The following is a 19,625-nucleotide window of genomic DNA, read 5'->3' on the forward strand; positions in this document are numbered from 1 at the left end:
AAGCTGAGGTTTTAAGCAGAAAATATTTCACACTGTACCACTTAAATAGGCAAGGACAGGAAATCAAAGAATGTGGCTACCCCCACACCTGTAATTACTAGCAAATAACAAAATTCAGCAAACACTGACTAACTTCCAGTTCAGTTAATATTCCTGCAACACAGTTAAAATCAATTTAAATACTGTATTTTTTGAAAAAAAAGTGCAGATAAAGGTACTTAAATTCTCTTATACGTCCAGTTGAATACAGCAAGTTCTTAGCCAGCCAAAGCTGAGGTTTTAAGCAGAAAATATTTCACACTGTACCACTTAAATAGGCAAGGACAGGAAATCAAAGAATGTGGCTACCCCACACCTGTAATTACTAGCAAATAATAAAATTCAGCAAACACTGACTAACTTCCAGTTCAGTGAATATTCCTGCAACACAGTTAAAACCAATTTAAATACTGTATTTTTGTGGGAAAAAAAGTGCAGATAAAGGTACTTAAATTCTCTTATATGTCCAGTTGAATACAGCTAGTTCTTAGCCGGCCAAAGCTGAGGTTTTATGCAGAAAATATTTCACACTGTACCACTTAAATAGGCAAGGACAGGAAATCAAAGAATGTGGCTACCCCCACACCTGTAATTACTAGCAAATAACAAAATTCAGCAAACACTGACTAACTTCCAGTTCAGTTAATATTCCTGCAACACAGTTAAAATCAATTTAAATACTGTATTTTTTGAAAAAAAAGTGCAGATAAAGGTACTTAAATTCTCTTATACGTCCAGTTGAATACAGCAAGTTCTTAGCCGGCCAAAGCTGAGGTTTTTAAGCAGAAAATATTTCACACTGTACCACTTAAATAGGCAAGGACAGGAAATCAAAGAATGTGGCTACCCCACACCTGTAATTACTAGCAAATAACAAAATTCAGCAAACACTGACTAACTTCCAGTTCAGTTAATATTCCTGCAACACAGTTAAAATCAATTTAAATACTGTATTTTTTGAAAAAAAAAGTGCAGATAAAGGTACTTAAATTCTCTTATACGTCCAGTTGAATACAGCAAGTTCTTAGCCGGCCAAAGCTGAGGTTTTAAGCAGAAAATATTTCACACTGTACCACTTAAATAGGCAAGGACAGGAAATCAAAGAATGTGGCTACCCCCACACCTGTAATTACTAGCAAATAACAAAATTCAGCAAACACTGACTAACTTCCAGTTCAGTTAATATTCCTGCAACACAGTTAAAATCAATTTAAATACTGTATTTTTTGGAAAAAAAGTGCAGATAAAGGTACTTAAATTCTCTTATACGTCCAGTTGAATACAGCAAGTTCTTAGCCGGCCAAAGCTGAGGTTTTAAGCAGAAAATATTTCACACTGTACCACTTAAATAGGCAAGGACAGGAAATCAAAGAATGTGGCTACCCCCACACCTGTAATTACTAGCAAATAACAAAATTCAGCAAACACTGACTAACTTCCAGTTCAGTTAATATTCCTGCAACACAGTTAAAATCAATTTAAATACTGTATTTTTTTGAAAAAAAGTGCAGATAAAGGTACTTAAATTCTCTTATACGTCCAGTTGAATACAGCAAGTTCTTAGCCGCCAAAGCTGAGGTTTTTAAGCAGAAAATATTTCACACTGTACCACTTAAATAGGCAAGGACAGGAAATCAAAGAATGTGGCTACCCCCACACCTGTAATTACTAGCAAATAACAAAATTCAGCAAACACTGACTAACTTCCAGTTCAGTTAATATTCCTGCAACACAGTTAAAATCAATTTAAATACTGTATTTTTAAAAAAAAAGTGCAGATAAAGGTACTTAAATTCTCTTATACGTCCAGTTGAATACAGCAAGTTCTTAGCCGGCCAAAGCTGAGGTTTTAAGCAGAAAATATTTCACACTGTACCACTTAAATAGGCAAGGACAGGAAATCAAAGAATGTGGCTACCCCCACACCTGTAATTACTAGCAAATAACAAAATTCAGCAAACACTGACTAACTTCCAGTTCAGTTAATATTCCTGCAACACAGTTAAAATCAATTTAAATACTGTATTTTTTGAAAAAAAGTGCAGATAAAGGTACTTAAATTCTCTTATACGTCCAGTTGAATACAGCAAGTTCTTAGCCGGCCAAAGCTGAGGTTTTAAGCAGAAAATATTTCACACTGTACCACTTAAATAGGCAAGGACAGGAAATCAAAGAATGTGGCTACCCCACACCTGTAATTACTAGCAAATAACAAAATTCAGCAAACACTGACTAACTTCCAGTTCAGTTAATATTCCTGCAACACAGTTAAAATCAATTTAAATACTGTATTTTTTGAAAAAAAGTGCAGATAAAGGTACTTAAATTCTCTTATACATCCAGTTGAATACAGCAAGTTCTTAGCCAGCCAAAGCTGAGGTTTTTAAGCAGAAAATATTTCACACTGTACCACTTAAATAGGCAAGGACAGGAAATCAAAGAATGTGGCTACCCCACACCTGTAATTACTAGCAAATAACAAAATTCAGCAAACACTGACTAACTTCCAGTTCAGTTAATATTCCTGCAACACAGTTAAAATCAATTTAAATACTGTATTTGCTTGAAAAACGTGCAGATAAAGGTACTTAAATTCTCTTATACATCCAGTTGAATACAGCAAGTTCTTAGCCAGCCAAAGCTGAGGTTTTTAAGCAGAAAATATTTCACACTGTACCACTTAAATAGGCAAGGACAGGAAATCAAAGAATGTGGCTACCCCCACACCTGTAATTACTAGCAAATAACAAAATTCAGCAAACACTGACTAACTTCCAGTTCAGTTAATATTCCTGCAACACAGTTAAAATCAATTTAAATACTGTATTTTTTGAAAAAAAGTGCAGATAAAGGTACTTAAATTCTCTTATACGTCCAGTTGAATACAGCAAGTTCTTAGCCGGCCAAAGCTGAGGTTTTTAAGCAGAAAATATTTCACACTGTACCACTTAAATAGGCAAGGACAGGAAATCAAAGAATGTGGCTACCCCCACACCTGTAATTACTAGCAAATAACAAAATTCAGCAAACACTGACTAACTTCCAGTTCAGTTAATATTCCTGCAACACAGTTAAAATCAATTTAAATACTGTATTTTTTGAAAAAAAGTGCAGATAAAGGTACTTAAATTCTCTTATACGTCCAGTTGAATACAGCAAGTTCTTAGCCAGCCAAAGCTGAGGTTTTAAGCAGAAAATATTTCACACTGTACCACTTAAATAGGCAAGGACAGGAAATCAAAGAATGTGGCTACCCCCACACCTGTAATTACTAGCAAATAACAAAATTCAGCAAACACTGACTAACTTCCAGTTCAGTTAATATTCCTGCAACACAGTTAAAATCAATTTAAATACTGTATTTTTTGAAAAAAAGTGCAGATAAAGGTACTTAAATTCTCTTATACGTCCAGTTGAATACAGCAAGTTCTTAGCCAGCCAAAGCTGAGGTTTTTAAGCAGAAAATATTTCACACTGTACCACTTAAATAGGCAAGGACAGGAAATCAAAGAATGTGGCTACCCCACACCTGTAATTACTAGCAAATAACAAAATTCAGCAAACACTGACTAACTTCCAGTTCAGTTAATATTCCTGCAACACAGTTAAAATCAATTTAAATACTGTATTTTTTGAAAAAAAAGTGCAGATAAAGGTACTTAAATTCTCTTATATGTCCAGTTGAATACAGCAAGTTCTTAGCCGGCCAAAGCTGAGGTTTTTAAGCAGAAAATATTTCACACTGTACCACTTAAATAGGCAAGGACAGGAAATCAAAGAATGTGGCTACCCCACACCTGTAATTACTAGCAAATAACAAAATTCAGCAAACACTGACTAACTTCCAGTTCAGTTAATATTCCTGCAACACAGTTAAAATCAATTTAAATACTGTATTTTTTGAAAAAAGTGCAGATAAAGGTACTTAAATTCTCTTATACGTCCAGTTGAATACAGCAAGTTCTTAGCCGGCCAAAGCTGAGGTTTTTAAGCAGAAAATATTTCACACTGTACCACTTAAATAGGCAAGGACAGGAAATCAAAGAATGTGGCTACCCCCACACCTGTAATTACTAGCAAATAACAAAATTCAGCAAACACTGACTAACTTCCAGTTCAGTTAATATTCCTGCAACACAGTTAAAATCAATTTAAATACTGTATTTTTGAAAAAAAAGTGCAGATAAAGGTACTTAAATTCTCTTATACGTCCAGTTGAATACAGCAAGTTCTTAGCCAGCCAAAGCTGAGGTTTTTAAGCAGAAAATATTTCACACTGTACCACTTAAATAGGCAAGGACAGGAAATCAAAGAATGTGGCTACCCCCACACCTGTAATTACTAGCAAATAACAAAATTCAGCAAACACTGACTAACTTCCAGTTCAGTTAATATTCCTGCAACACAGTTAAAATCAATTTAAATACTGTATTTTTTTGAAAAAAGTGCAGATAAAGGTACTTAAATTGTCTTATATGTCCCGTTGAATACAGCAAGTTCTTAGCCGCCCAAAGCTGAAGTTTTTAAGCAGAAAATATTTCACACTGTACCACTTAAATAGGCAAGGACAGGAAATCAAAGAATGTGGCTACCCCCACACCTGTAATTACTAGCAAATAACAAAATTCAGCAAACACTGACTAACTTCCAGTTCAGTTAATATTCCTGCAACACAGTTAAAATCAATTTAAATACTGTATTTTTTGAAAAAAAGTGCAGATAAAGGTACTTAAATTCTCTTATATGTCCAGTTGAATACAGCAAGTTCTTAGCCAGCCAAAGCTGAGGTTTTTAAGCAGAAAATATTTCACACTGTACCACTTAAATAGGCAAGGACAGGAAATCAAAGAATGTGGCTACCCCCACACCTGTAATTACTAGCAAATAACAAAATTCAGCAAACACTGACTAACTTCCAGTTCAGTTAATATTCCTGCAACACAGTTAAAATCAATTTAAATACTGTATTTTTTGAAAAAAAGTGCAGATAAAGGTACTTAAATTCTCTTATACGTCCAGTTGAATACAGCAAGTTCTTAGCCGGCCAAAGCTGAGGTTTTAAGCAGAAAATATTTCACACTGTACCACTTAAATAGGCAAGGACAGGAAATCAAAGAATGTGGCTACCCCCACACCTGTAATTACTAGCAAATAACAAAATTCAGCAAACACTGACTAACTTCCAGTTCAGTTAATATTCCTGCAACACAGTTAAAATCAATTTAAATACTGTATTTTTTGAAAAAAAGTGCAGATAAAGGTACTTAAATTCTCTTATACGTCCAGTTGAATACAGCAAGTTCTTAGCCGGCCAAAGCTGAGGTTTTAAGCAGAAAATATTTCACACTGTACCACTTAAATAGGCAAGGACAGGAAATCAAAGAATGTGGCTACCCCCACACCTGTAATTACTAGCAAATAACAAAATTCAGCAAACACTGACTAACTTCCAGTTCAGTTAATATTCCTGCAACACAGTTAAAATCAATTTAAATACTGTATTTTTGAAAAAAAAAGTGCAGATAAAGGTACTTAAATTCTCTTATACGTCCAGTTGAATACAGCAAGTTCTTAGCCGGCCAAAGCTGAGGGTTTTTAAGCAGAAAATATTTCACACTGTACCACTTAAATAGGCAAGGACAGGAAATCAAAGAATGTGGCTACCCCCACACCTGTAATTACTAGCAAATAACAAAATTCAGCAAACACTGACTAACTTCCAGTTCAGTTAATATTCCTGCAACACAGTTAAAATCAATTTAAATACTGTATTTTTTGAAAAAAAGTGCAGATAAAGGTACTTAAATTCTCTTATACGTCCAGTTGAATACAGCAAGTTCTTAGCCGGCCAAAGCTGAGGTTTTTAAGCAGAAAATATTTCACACTGTACCACTTAAATAGGCAAGGACAGGAAATCAAAGAATGTGGCTACCCCCACACCTGTAATTACTAGCAAATAACAAAATTCAGCAAACACTGACTAACTTCCAGTTCAGTTAATATTCCTGCAACACAGTTAAAATCAATTTAAATACTGTATTTTTTTGAAAAAAAGTGCAGATAAAGGTACTTAAATTCTCTTATACATCCAGTTGAATACAGCAAGTTCTTAGCCGGCCAAAGCTGAGGTTTTTAAGCAGAAAATATTTCACACTGTACCACTTAAATAGGCAAGGACAGGAAATCAAAGAATGTGGCTACCCCCACACCTGTAATTACTAGCAAATAACAAAATTCAGCAAACACTGACTAACTTCCAGTTCAGTTAATATTCCTGCAACACAGTTAAAATCAATTTAAATACTGTATTTTTGAAAAAAAAGTGCAGATAAAGGTACTTAAATTCTCTTATACGTCCAGTTGAATACAGCAAGTTCTTAGCCAGCCAAAGCTGAGGTTTTTAAGCAGAAAATATTTCACACTGTACCACTTAAATAGGCAAGGACAGGAAATCAAAGAATGTGGCTACCCCCACACCTGTAATTACTAGCAAATAACAAAATTCAGCAAACACTGACTAACTTCCAGTTCAGTTAATATTCCTGCAACACAGTTAAAATCAATTTAAATACTGTATTTTTTTTTCGGAAAAAAAGTGCAGATAAAGGTACTTAAATTCTCTTATACGTCCAGTTGAATACAGCAAGTTCTTAGCCAGACAAAGCTGTGGTTTAAAGCAGAAAATATTTCACACTGTACCACTTAAATAGGCAAGGACAGGAAATCAAAGAATGTGGCTACCCCACACCTGTAATTACTAGCAAATAACAAAATTCAGCAAACACTGACTAACTTCCAGTTCAGTTAATATTCCTGCAACACAGTTAAAATCAATTTAAATACTGTATTTTTTGAAAAAAAGTGCAGATAAAGGTACTTAAATTCTCTTATACGTCCAGTTGAATACAGCAAGTTCTTAGCCGGCCAAAGCTGAGGTTTTTAAGCAGAAAATATTTCACACTGTACCACTTAAATAGGCAAGGACAGGAAATCAAAGAATGTGGCTACCCCCACACCTGTAATTACTAGCAAATAACAAAATTCAGCAAACACTGACTAACTTCCAGTTCAGTTAATATTCCTGCAACACAGTTAAAATCAATTTAAATACTGTATTTTTTTGAAAAAAAAGTGCAGATAAAGGTACTTAAATTCTCTTATACATCCAGTTGAATACAGCAAGTTCTTAGCCGGCCAAAGCTGAGGTTTTAAGCAGAAAATATTTCACACTGTACCACTTAAATAGGCAAGGACAGGAAATCAAAGAATGTGGCTACCCCCACACCTGTAATTACTAGCAAATAACAAAATTCAGCAAACACTGACTAACTTCCAGTTCAGTTAATATTCCTGCAACACAGTTAAAATCAATTTAAATACTGTATTTTTTGAAAAAAAAGTGCAGATAAAGGTACTTAAATTCTCTTATACGTCCAGTTGAATACAGCAAGTTCTTAGCCAGCCAAAGCTGAGGTTTTAAGCAGAAAATATTTCACACTGTACCACTTAAATAGGCAAGGACAGGAAATCAAAGAATGTGGCTACCCCACACCTGTAATTACTAGCAAATAACAAAATTCAGCAAACACTGACTAACTTCCAGTTCAATTAATATTCCTGCAACACAGTTAAAATCAATTTAAATACTGTATTTTTTTGAAAAAGTGCAGATAAAGGTACTTAAATTCTCTTATACGTCCAGTTGAATACAGCAAGTTCTTAGCCAGCCAAAGCTGAGATTTTTAAGCAGAAAATATTTCACACTGCACCACTTAAATAGGCAAGGACAGGAAATCAAAGAATGTGTCTACCACACACCTGTAATTACTAGCAAATAACAAAATTCAGCAAACACTGACTAACTTCCAGTTCAGTTAATATTCCTGCAACACAGTTAAAATCAATTTAAATACTGCATTTTTTGAAAAAGAAGTGCAGATAAAGGTACTTAAATTCTCTTATATGTCCAGTTGAATACAGCAAGTTCTTAGCCGGGCATAGCTGAGGTTTTAAGCAGAAAATATTTCACACTGTACCACTTAAATAGGCAAGGACAGGAAATCAAAGAATGTGGCTACCCCCACACCTGTAATTACTAGCAAATAACAAAATTCAGCAAACACTGACTAACTTCCAGTTCAGTTAATATTCCTGCAACACAGTTAAAATCAATTTAAATACTGTATTTTTTGAAAAAAAAAGTGCAGATAAAGGTACTTAAATTCTCTTATACGTCCAGTTGAATACAGCAAGTTCTTAGCCGCCAAAGCTGAGGTTTTTAAGCAGAAAATATTTCACACTGTACCACTTAAATAGGCAAGGACAGGAAATCAAAGAATGTGGCTACCCCCACACCTGTAATTACTAGCAAATAACAAAATTCAGCAAACACTGACTAACTTCCAGTTCAGTTAATATTCCTGCAACACAGTTAAAATCAATTTAAATACTGTATTTTTTGAAAAAAAAGTGCAGATAAAGGTACTTAAATTCTCTTATACGTCCAGTTGAATACAGCAAGTTCTTAGCCGGCCAAAGCTGAGGTTTTAAGCAGAAAATATTTCACACTGTACCACTTAAATAGGCAAGGACAGGCAATCAAAGAATGTGGCTACCCCACACCTGTAATTACTAGCAAATAACAAAATTCAGCAAACACTGACTAACTTCCAGTTCAGTTAATATTCCTGCAACACAGTTAAAATCAATTTAAATACTGTATTTTTTGAAAAAAAAGTGCAGATAAAGGTACTTAAATTCTCTTATACGTCCAGTTGAATACAGCAAGTTCTTAGCCGGCCAAAGCTGAGGTTTTTAAGCAGAAAATATTTCACACTGTACCACTTAAATAGGCAAGGACAGGAAATCAAAGAATGTGGCTACCCCCACACCTGTAATTACTAGCAAATAACAAAATTCAGCAAACACTGACTAACTTCCAGTTCAGTTAATATTCCTGCAACACAGTTAAAATCAATTTAAATACTGTATTTTTTGAAAAAAAGTGCAGATAAAGGTACTTAAATTCTCTTATACGTCCAGTTGAATACAGCAAGTTCTTAGCCAGCCAAAGCTGAGGTTTTTAAGCAGAAAATATTTCACACTGTACCACTTAAATAGGCAAGGACAGGAAATCAAAGAATGTGGCTACCCCCACACCTGTAATTACTAGCAAATAACAAAATTCAGCAAACACTGACTAACTTCCAGTTCAGTTAATATTCCTGCAACACAGTTAAAATCAATTTAAATACTGTATTTTTTGAAAAAAAAAGTGCAGATAAAGGTACTTAAATTCTCTTATACGTCCAGTTGAATACAGCAAGTTCTTAGCCAGCCAAAGCTGAGGTTTTTAAGCAGAAAATATTTCACACTGTACCACTTAAATAGGCAAGGACAGGAAATCAAAGAATGTGGCTACCCCACACCTGTAATTACTAGCAAATAACAAAATTCAGCAAACACTGACTAACTTCCAGTTCAGTTAATATTCCTGCAACACAGTTAAAATCAATTTAAATACTGTATTTTTTGAAAAAAGTGCAGATAAAGGTACTTAAATTCTCTTATACGTCCAGTTGAATACAGCAAGTTCTTAGCCGGCCAAAGCTGAGGTTTTTAAGCAGAAAATATTTCACACTGTACCACTTAAATAGGCAAGGACAGGAAATCAAAGAATGTGGCTACCCCCACACCTGTAATTACTAGCAAATAACAAAATTCAGCAAACACTGACTAACTTCCAGTTCAGTTAATATTCCTGCAACACAGTTAAAATCAATTTAAATACTGTATTTTTTTGAAAAAAAAGTGCAGATAAAGGTACTTAAATTCTCTTATATGTCCAGTTGAATACAGCAAGTTCTTAGCCGGCCAAAGCTGAGGTTTTAAGCAGAAAATATTTCACACTGTACCACTTAAATAGGCAAGGACAGGAAATCAAAGAATGTGGCTACCCCCACACCTGTAATTACTAGCAAATAACAAAATTCAGCAAACACTGACTAACTTCCAGTTCAGTTAATATTCCTGCAACACAGTTAAAATCAATTTAAATACTGTATTTTTTGGAAAAAAAGTGCAGATAAAGGTACTTAAATTCTCTTATACGTCCAGTTGAATACAGCAAGTTCTTAGCCGGCCAAAGCTGAGGTTTTTAAGCAGAAAATATTTCACACTGTACCACTTAAATAGGCAAGGACAGGAAATCAAAGAATGTGGCTACCCCCACACCTGTAATTACTAGCAAATAACAAAATTCAGCAAACACTGACTAACTTCCAGTTCAGTTAATATTCCTGCAACACAGTTAAAATCAATTTAAATACTGTATTTTTTGAAAAAAAAGTGCAGATAAAGGTACTTAAATTCTCTTATACGTCCAGTTGAATACAGCAAGTTCTTAGCCGGCCAAAGCTGAGGTTTTTAAGCAGAAAATATTTCACACTGTACCACTTAAATAGGCAAGGACAGGAAATCAAAGAATGTGGCTACCCCCACACCTGTAATTACTAGCAAATAACAAAATTCAGCAAACACTGACTAACTTCCAGTTCAGTTAATATTCCTGCAACACAGTTAAAATCAATTTAAATACTGTATTTTTTGAAAAAAAAGTGCAGATAAAGGTACTTAAATTCTCTTATACGTCCAGTTGAATACAGCAAGTTCTTAGCCGGCCAAAGCTGAGGATTTTAAGCAGAAAATATTTCACACTGTACCACTTAAATAGGCAAGGACAGGAAATCAAAGAATGTGGCTACCCCCACACCTGTAATTACTAGCAAATAACAAAATTCAGCAAACACTGACTAACTTCCAGTTCAGTTAATATTCCTTCAACACAGTTAAAATCAATTTAAATACTGTATTTTTTGAAAAAAAGTGCAGATAAAGGTACTTAAATTCTCTTATACGTCCAGTTGAATACAGCAAGTTCTTAGCCGGCCAAAGCTGAGGTTTTAAGCAGAAAATATTTCACACTGTACCACTTAAATAGGCAAGGACAGGAAATCAAAGAATGTGGCTACCCCCACACCTGTAATTACTAGCAAATAACAAAATTCAGCAAACACTGACTAACTTCCAGTTCAGTTAATATTCCTGCAACACAGTTAAAATCAATTTAAATACTGTATTTTTTGAAAAAAAAAGTGCAGATAAAGGTACTTAAATTCTCTTATACGTCCAGTTGAATACAGCAAGTTCTTAGCCAGCCAAAGCTGAGGTTTTAAGCAGAAAATATTTCACACTGTACCACTTAAATAGGCAAGGACATGAAATCAAAGAATGTGGCTACCCCACACCTGTAATTACTAGCAAATAACAAAATTCAGCAAACACTGACTAACTTCCAGTTCAGTTAATATTCCTTCAACACAGTTAAAATTAATTTAAATACTGTATTTTTTGGAAAAAAAGAGCAGATAAAGGTACTTAAATTCTCTTATACGTCCAGTTGAATATAGCAAGTTCTTAGCCAGCCAAAGCTGAGGTTTTTAAGCAGAAAATATTTCACACTGTACCACTTAAATAGGCAAGGACAGGAAATCAAAGAATGTGACTACCCCCACACCTGTAATTACTAGCAAATAACAAAATTCAGCAAACACTGACTAACTTCCAGTTCAGTTAATATTCCTTCCACACAGTTAAAATCAATTTAAATACTGTATTTTTAAAAAAAAAAAAGAGCAGATAAAGGTACTTAAATTCTCTTATACGTCCAGTTGAATATAGCAAGTTCTTAGCCGGCCAAAGCTGAGGTTTTTAAGCAGAAAATATTTCACACTGTACCACTTAAATAGGCAAGGACAGGAAATCAAAGAATGTGCCACACCTGTAATTACTAGCAAATAACAAAATTCAGCAAACACTGACTAACTTCCAGTTCAGCTAATATTCCTTCCACACAGTTAAAATCAATTTAAATACTGTATTTTTTGGAAAAAAAAAGAGCAGATAAAGGTACTTAAATTATCTTATACGTCCAGTTGAATATAGCAAGTTCTTAGCCGGCCAAAGCTGAGGTTTTTAAGCTGTTGTCAGTTGTTATGTATTCTATGATTAATTGTGAAAATTCCACTTAAGAATGAATTATTTGTATCTTCATTGTTGCTGAGCAGTTACAGAGGAGTATTAAAATTGTTGGAGTTTTTGTGTTACTTAAAATACTAAAGTTGCCAACGAGTCATAATTGCCTTGAGGTTTCTTCACCATGCCAGCTTCATGCAGTGTTGGGGTGCATACCAATTTTTTTGATTTGACTGGCTTAACATACACACTTTGCATTTTTAGGTATTTATGTGCTCATCCCAGGACAGATACCAGCAACACTTCCCTTCCAGGTGTGTTGGGGTTGTATGTCCAGTCACTCATTTTTTACAAGGGGTAGTTGTGCTTCAAGGATGTCTTCTTGGCAGTGAAAGATCTGCCATCAGTTATTCTTCCAACTCAGTGACCACTACACTCCCAATCACTTTCTTACTCCTTGCTTAGGCTAACAGCCTATAGCTATACTGGTGGTCAACCAGCAGGCTGAACAAAGCAGGGAGGCAGTTAGAGAAGGGAACCATAGCATCATCAATGCTGCCTCTTGGGACTAAAGCTGAAAGGAGTGTTGATGATGGTTAAGCTGTAACCTCCCTTAGCATATTGGGTGTGTAACACATGTTAATGGGACGGAACATAAAACTCACATATAAACTAAGGGCTGTAAATCCTAATAATTTGCTTTACGCAGGAAAGCAATAACCATCACAAAGAAATGTTAATTGGTGATCAAGTAGGAAAAAATTACACAAAAATGCAAAGTATAGAATAAAGGCAAGAGGTCTGTTAATTGCTGTAAAAACCAGGTGACAGTCAAATTATGATAGGAATTATGTTTCTTTTGCAAATTATTCTAATTTTTTGGATGATACGAGTACTAATGTACAGAAATTGAGCAATGTATTTGTTACCATTGGTGGAAACTGGAATCTGATGTTATCCTCTTAATTAGATAGAGCACATCATTCCTGTTCTGTCATATATCTTCAAAATCATAGTGCATATCTGCATGAGTTTCTGACTTCATCTAATTTATATGCTACAATGAGAATTTGAAACCTAATAAATGAGGAATTTACTCACGTTTTTAATAGATTTCAAATATGTGCACAAAATTATTTCTTTCTAGTTTCATTTGATTTTTTAAATATGTATTGTGAGTCTGAATTAATTTATTAATTTTGTTGAGACCACCTAGTAATTACTCAATCTATATTCTTTAATTAGAATTAGAAGTTTGAGGAGTTTCTGTAATGGTTAATGTCTTTACCTCAGAAAAACAAGGTAGAGAGCATGATTCTCACCTTTGAAAGGGGAAACTGGCATGGTTTAAAATGTCCTGTTAGGGCAGTTAGCTTAGTACTTGCCTGTGAAGAGAAATAGACCATTATATTGGTTACAACATACTAAATCTGCAGAATACATTAATTTGCAAATGACAGGGCTTTGAGTTACCAAAGTTCAATCAGCCTCTTTTATTTTACAATGGGATGCAGTTAAAACATAGATTTCCACTCAGATTGTACCATTAACAGTTAGATAACAAAATCTTAATTTTCTTCTCTTAATATTCATAGGGAAGACCTTATATAATTCCAAAGTTTTAATTGTGATAACTATATCAGCGTACAGAAAAACAAGATTTCCATATTTGAAACACTTAGAATCAGAGCAGACTGCAGCAGCTAAAAAGCAGTACAGACATCAAAACTTTAAAATAATAATTTAAAAATATTATGACCACTAATATATCAGACATAAGAAATGTTATTTTCATATTATACTGACATATAATATTCCATTAAATAATGACTCAGTAATGCTTTCAAGCTGGTTGGCTTAAACCTCAAGCTTGCATTCTGTCGCTCTCCAGGTCAGGTAAAACAAGCGCACATCATGGGTTCTTATTCAAACAGCTTTATTGCATGCAAACACATCATAAATGATGTTAAGTAACTTTAACTTATAAACAAACTAGCTATCATGTACATGGATGTTAACACTCTGGCTGCACCTTCAAAATGGCACTGAAACTAACACGTGCTTGGTATTTATATGCACACACAGATCTTGGAAATGCTTCTTACAGGTACAACACACCTGTTATTCTACATCCTCCCTCTTTGAGAAAATAAGTTAGGCATTGTCACAGATAGTAACGAGTATGCAATTTACACAGAAATGATTTTCAACATGCAATTATAAAAAGCTAGATACATACATACAACTATGTCCAAGTTGCTGTTTATTTCACACTAGGCTTTGAAACGTGACCATATAGTTTGACATAAAATTTGGATTTGGATCAGCAACTAGGATTGTCTCTACTGACTGCTCAATCTTAGGAATACTGGAATAATCTGCCAAAACAGTACCAGAAGTCAAGACATGTTCTGGAACAGGAATATCATCTGGATTGCTCTGAGAGTTGGAGTCTTTATCACAGGTATGATGCTGCAATATCAATTCTGCTATAGGAAAAAGATGTCTGCAATTTCTCCTGTATGCCACTTCCTCAGATTTAACAAAATAGGCTCTCAGCTCTGGACAAATACTCGTTACTTGACCAATCCGGTTGAAACATTTCATTGTTTGTATCCTCACTGCCTCCTTTTTTTCAATGGATGAAGAAATCTGCTCAATTTGTCATAGCTGGACTTTTGGAAAGAACGTTTTCTAGATAACTGGGCTTTGATGGCTCAGTTGTTCTTAGCTTTAGGCCTCAATAAACTAGAACTGATAGGGAATGTTGTTCTGGTTTGACTAGACAGACATCTCTGAGCAGGTGAGCCAAGTACAGTATATCGTCATGGGGTATGTTTCTGAGAGGGTATATATTATAAGATTGACATTTGAAAACATCGAACAACATATGGTCAACACCATATGGTCGATGTCTTCAAACATCTACCTTATAAAAAGACAAAAAAAAAAAAGAAAAAAGTACCCTAACGGGTTTAAGCAGGGGAGCAAGCCTCCCTGCACCCCTCCATGTGGGGGGCTGTGCCCCCCACACCACCACCCGCTACTTAAATATCTCAAATCTGAGACTGCACTACATTGCAGTAAATGGTAATCTCCCCTTACGGAGATTTCTGTTTACACGCTTGAGATTCTGAGTGTTCGATATTCTCGTGTCGACAATGTCAGATTCGACATTGTCAGCTTTTGAGAATATAATATAGACCCTTCTGAGATGGAGTAAATTCGACAAAACATCTGTATTATCATGATTTGACTTTTCAAGTAATTGTTTTACATTCTGTACTGCACGTTTAGCAAGCCCATTCGATTGCGGATAATCTGGACTACTAGTAACATGTACCAAGTCCCATTCTCTGGCAAATTTCTGAAACAATTGACTGGTAAATTGCATACCATTGTCAGAGATTCATTGATGTGGACTGCCATGGACTGAGAAATGGCATTTTGACTTAGTAATGACTGTAGTATAAGTTAGATTAGGTAATAGAGCGATCTCAAACCAGTTTTAATAAGAGTCTACCAGTACTAAGTAATGTTGATTGTTCCACTCGAATATGTCATTAGCTACAATTGACCACGGTAGATCAAGAATTTGACTTAAGTGACTCTCTTTACAAATGTTCTTTAGTACAATTGCATACTGAATAGGAAGAAAGTACTGTCCTTTGCTAAAGAAGTCCAAAATACTAGTCCTCTCTCTCTTCTCTTAATAGATTCACAACCCAGGTGACTACAATGCAAAATCTTGATATATTCTTGTTGTAAGGAAGAAGGAACATTAATTTTAAGACCTTTTGCCCTACATATCTAACTTCTGGTAGTCTAAATTTGCACTTCAGAGGATTGTGCTTTAAGTTCACGTACGTGCTCTGTCTAGAACTCTCTTAAGATTTGTCATGCTCCGCCTCACCATTGCCTCCAACCAATATATCATCTACTGTTATGGCACAAGGTAAACCTGAAAAACATTTGCTCCATTGCAAGCTGAAAGACTTCACTTGCAGGATTTATTTCAAATGGCATTCTAAGGAATCTATATCTTCCATATGGGGTACTGAATGTAGTCATTAATGAAGCTTTGCGATCAAGCATCATTTGCCAAAATGAACTCTTTGCATCCAAGTAACAAATAAAATAGCAAACGAACTCCACCAAAAGCACCAGTTCGTATAAAGTGGCAAAGTGAAAAGAAAAATTTAAATGGATAGCACCAAAATGATGTATTCTAGTCAAAATAGCGTACAACACACTTTAATACACGCTTTCATCATACGACTTCATCAGAAAATACTCAAAATCCATTTCAACCTATTTAAATACACAATCAATTAACACATATCAAATAACATAATTACACAATTGATTAATAATAAACTTTGTTAAAAAATACTTAATAAAATCCACTAAAACAGTAATTAATTATTAAATAATTGAAGTATATTCTGTTCTTTATTTATACCTAACTTTCTATATTTTAAAAAACATTTCACATTTATTGCTTCATTTAACCCAGGAAATTTATCTGAGTTTAACCTGACCTGCCATAATGTTTCCTTTTGTTCCAAAAAATTCTTGAAATCACCAGCTCTACAGTCAGGTTCACATATTTCCAACACTGAAAATACAAATTTTTTAAAAAATTCACAATTAATGGAATGTTTATATAAGGCATTTTTGTCGTCTTTACATTTTATGCTGTATAGATGTTCTTTTATGCGGGTACTTAAATTACGTGTAGTCATTCCTACATAAAATGCTGGGCATGCCGTACACATGCCAATATAAACTACCCCGCATGAATTACAGTCTACATAGCCTGGGACTTCAAAAATTCTGTCACTATTCACTATTGAAATACTAGTACCTACAGAAATAAACTGACAGATTTTACAATTATGACAACAAAACATGCCTTTTTTATCAGTAATATTTTTCCTAAAGTCAGTATTGTGATATTCCAACATGTTTTTAATATTATGAGAATTCCTAAAAACAAAGTGTGGTCTACTACCTAACACCTTTGAAACATCATAATTTCCTTGAATCACTCTCCAATTTTTTGTTAAAACTGATGCAATTATATTCATTTCACCACTCATTTCCAAGGAACATATAAATTCCTTTTTAGGGTTCTTAGCTTTACAATTTTTTGTTCTATTGTTATTCAAAGGTTCATTCAATATTGCTGGAAATAAAGATTCATGTTTCTCAAAAATTTCATTTCCACTATTTATTAAAACATTAATGTCATAACCTCTATCAATAAACAAAGAAGTTATAAAATGAAATTCTTCAACTAAATTTTTCTTTTTACTGGTCATCCGACTGGCTCTTATATATTGACCTCTTGGGATGTTTTTAATAATATGTTTAGGATGATTACTTTTATAATGCAGGTAACCATTTGTAAACGTCTTTTTTCTATATATTTTACTATGGAACCTATTATCAATAAGGTCCCACCATAAACACACATCTAAGAAGTTCACAGTCAATCCTATATCCCCAATAGTAAATTTTAAAAATTCAGAACAACTGTTAATCTGCGTGGTAAAATTTTTTACTACCATTTCATTCCCTTCCATTATGAAAAATAAATCGTCAATGAACCTTTTATAAAAAACAACATTGAATTTCTTTCCTATAATAGACAATATGTCCATTTCCCACCATGCCATGACTATATTGGCAAATGACGGGGCAGCTGGTGACCCCATAGCAATGCCCTTTCTTTGCCTATAATACTGTTTATCAAAAATAAAATAGTTGTTTTCCAACACAATTTCTAAAAAACCACAAATAGTGGAAATTATATCATTTGAAAATAATTTGTTCCTAGTTAAATAAATACGTACAGCTTCAATACCTTTATAATGTGGGATGCACGTATACAGTGATGTAACATCCAAAGTAAAAATAATATGTTTTTTGGGGTCAAAAACATTTTCTTTAGCAAAATTACTAACTTTTTCCAAAAAATGCCAGGAGTCTTTAATATAAGACGAAGTTTCCTGTAAAATAGGTCCTAAAACAGCATCTATGATTAATGAAATGCCCTCAGTACTAGAATGGGGACTTGACACCACGGGTCTAAAAGGGGTTTTTTTGGAATCCTTATGGATTTTGGGGATTCCAAAAATCACCCCTATTTTAGGATGTTGTACAGAACAAAAATTATACAATTCTACATTAATATAACCAGACATTAAAGCTTCATATAACTGTGATTCAATGAATCTAAACTTTTTATGTATATCAAACAGCTTAACTTTCTCATATTCCTCTTGATTATCTAAAATTTCCACCATACTATTATTGTATGCTTGTTGTTCCATTATTACTACATTAGACCCTTTGTCACTTTTCATAAAACGTATGGTACTTTTTAAAGCTATTAGATGTTCTAAAGCCTTTCTTTCTTCTTCACTTAAATTATCATTATTTTTCTTAGTACTTTTTAATGCCTTTCTTATATCTTCAATACATATTTTTTCAAAAACTTCCATAGTATGCTGTAATCTAGGAACAAAACTTGATGGTTTTATTAAAGCTTTACTAGATTGAGGTATATCATGCATCAAATATGCTAAATTTAAATTTCTAACAAATTTCTTAACATCGACAACTGTGCTACTATAATTAGCTTTATAATATGGCACAAAATTAAAACCATATTTTAATAAATTTAATTCATCACCAGAAAAAACATGTTCTGTTAAATTAATGATGTTGAAACAGTCAATGTCATCCATCATGCTTTGTCCCCCGACGAATTTGACCCCAAAAAAGTACGACTTCTTGTCAAAACTGTTGACTTATTACCTTGGTTCCTTTTTACCATTAAGGCCTCATTCACCGTTTTTGGTTTCACATTAGTACTTTGTTGTCCCCTGGCCGGTGAAGGCCTATTTAACCCAACCCTTTGTGGCTTACTAATATCCGCACTGCTTGAGCTGCTACCGTTAGATACACTAACCTTTACTGTTTTGTCAGTAGTGTTAACAGTCACACCGTCATTGCCCTTATCAATGTCTAAAAAATTCCCACTGTCTACTAAGTTATTAGCACCAACTACTTCACTGAAAGAGCGCTGATTAACATTGCCATCCCCAACTATAATATTACCATTTTTCTTCTCAGAAAAATTATTCCCCCTACTGTTGGGTGCAAAATTGTTATAAGCAGCATTATTATTATAAACCTCGATATCACGTAGTAATTTAGAGTGCTTTCTATTAAACACTTCTGTAGCATGTACATTAACTTCACGTGATAAAACATTAAACAACGTTTCAAAATTCTCAATAGATAAATTGCTTTTTATATTATTTTCAATAGTATTAATTTCCGTTCTCAACAAGTCCATTTTCTGTTTGTTGTTGTCACTTAAAAGTCTTAAAAAATTCAGTCCGGCTTCGTTAAAGAATGTCACCAAAGTCTTAAACATCGGATTCCCCAAATTAACCCCATTGGGGCATTTGAAGAACCGTAAACCTTTCGGAACAATGCCAAGTTCCAAACATTTCAAGAAATAACAGTTTTCCAGTTGT

Source organism: Protopterus annectens, chromosome 17.part0, assembly GCF_019279795.1.
Source record: "Protopterus annectens isolate FY-2018-M chromosome 17.part0, PAN1.0, whole genome shotgun sequence".
Taxonomy (NCBI): Eukaryota; Metazoa; Chordata; order Ceratodontiformes; family Protopteridae; genus Protopterus; species Protopterus annectens.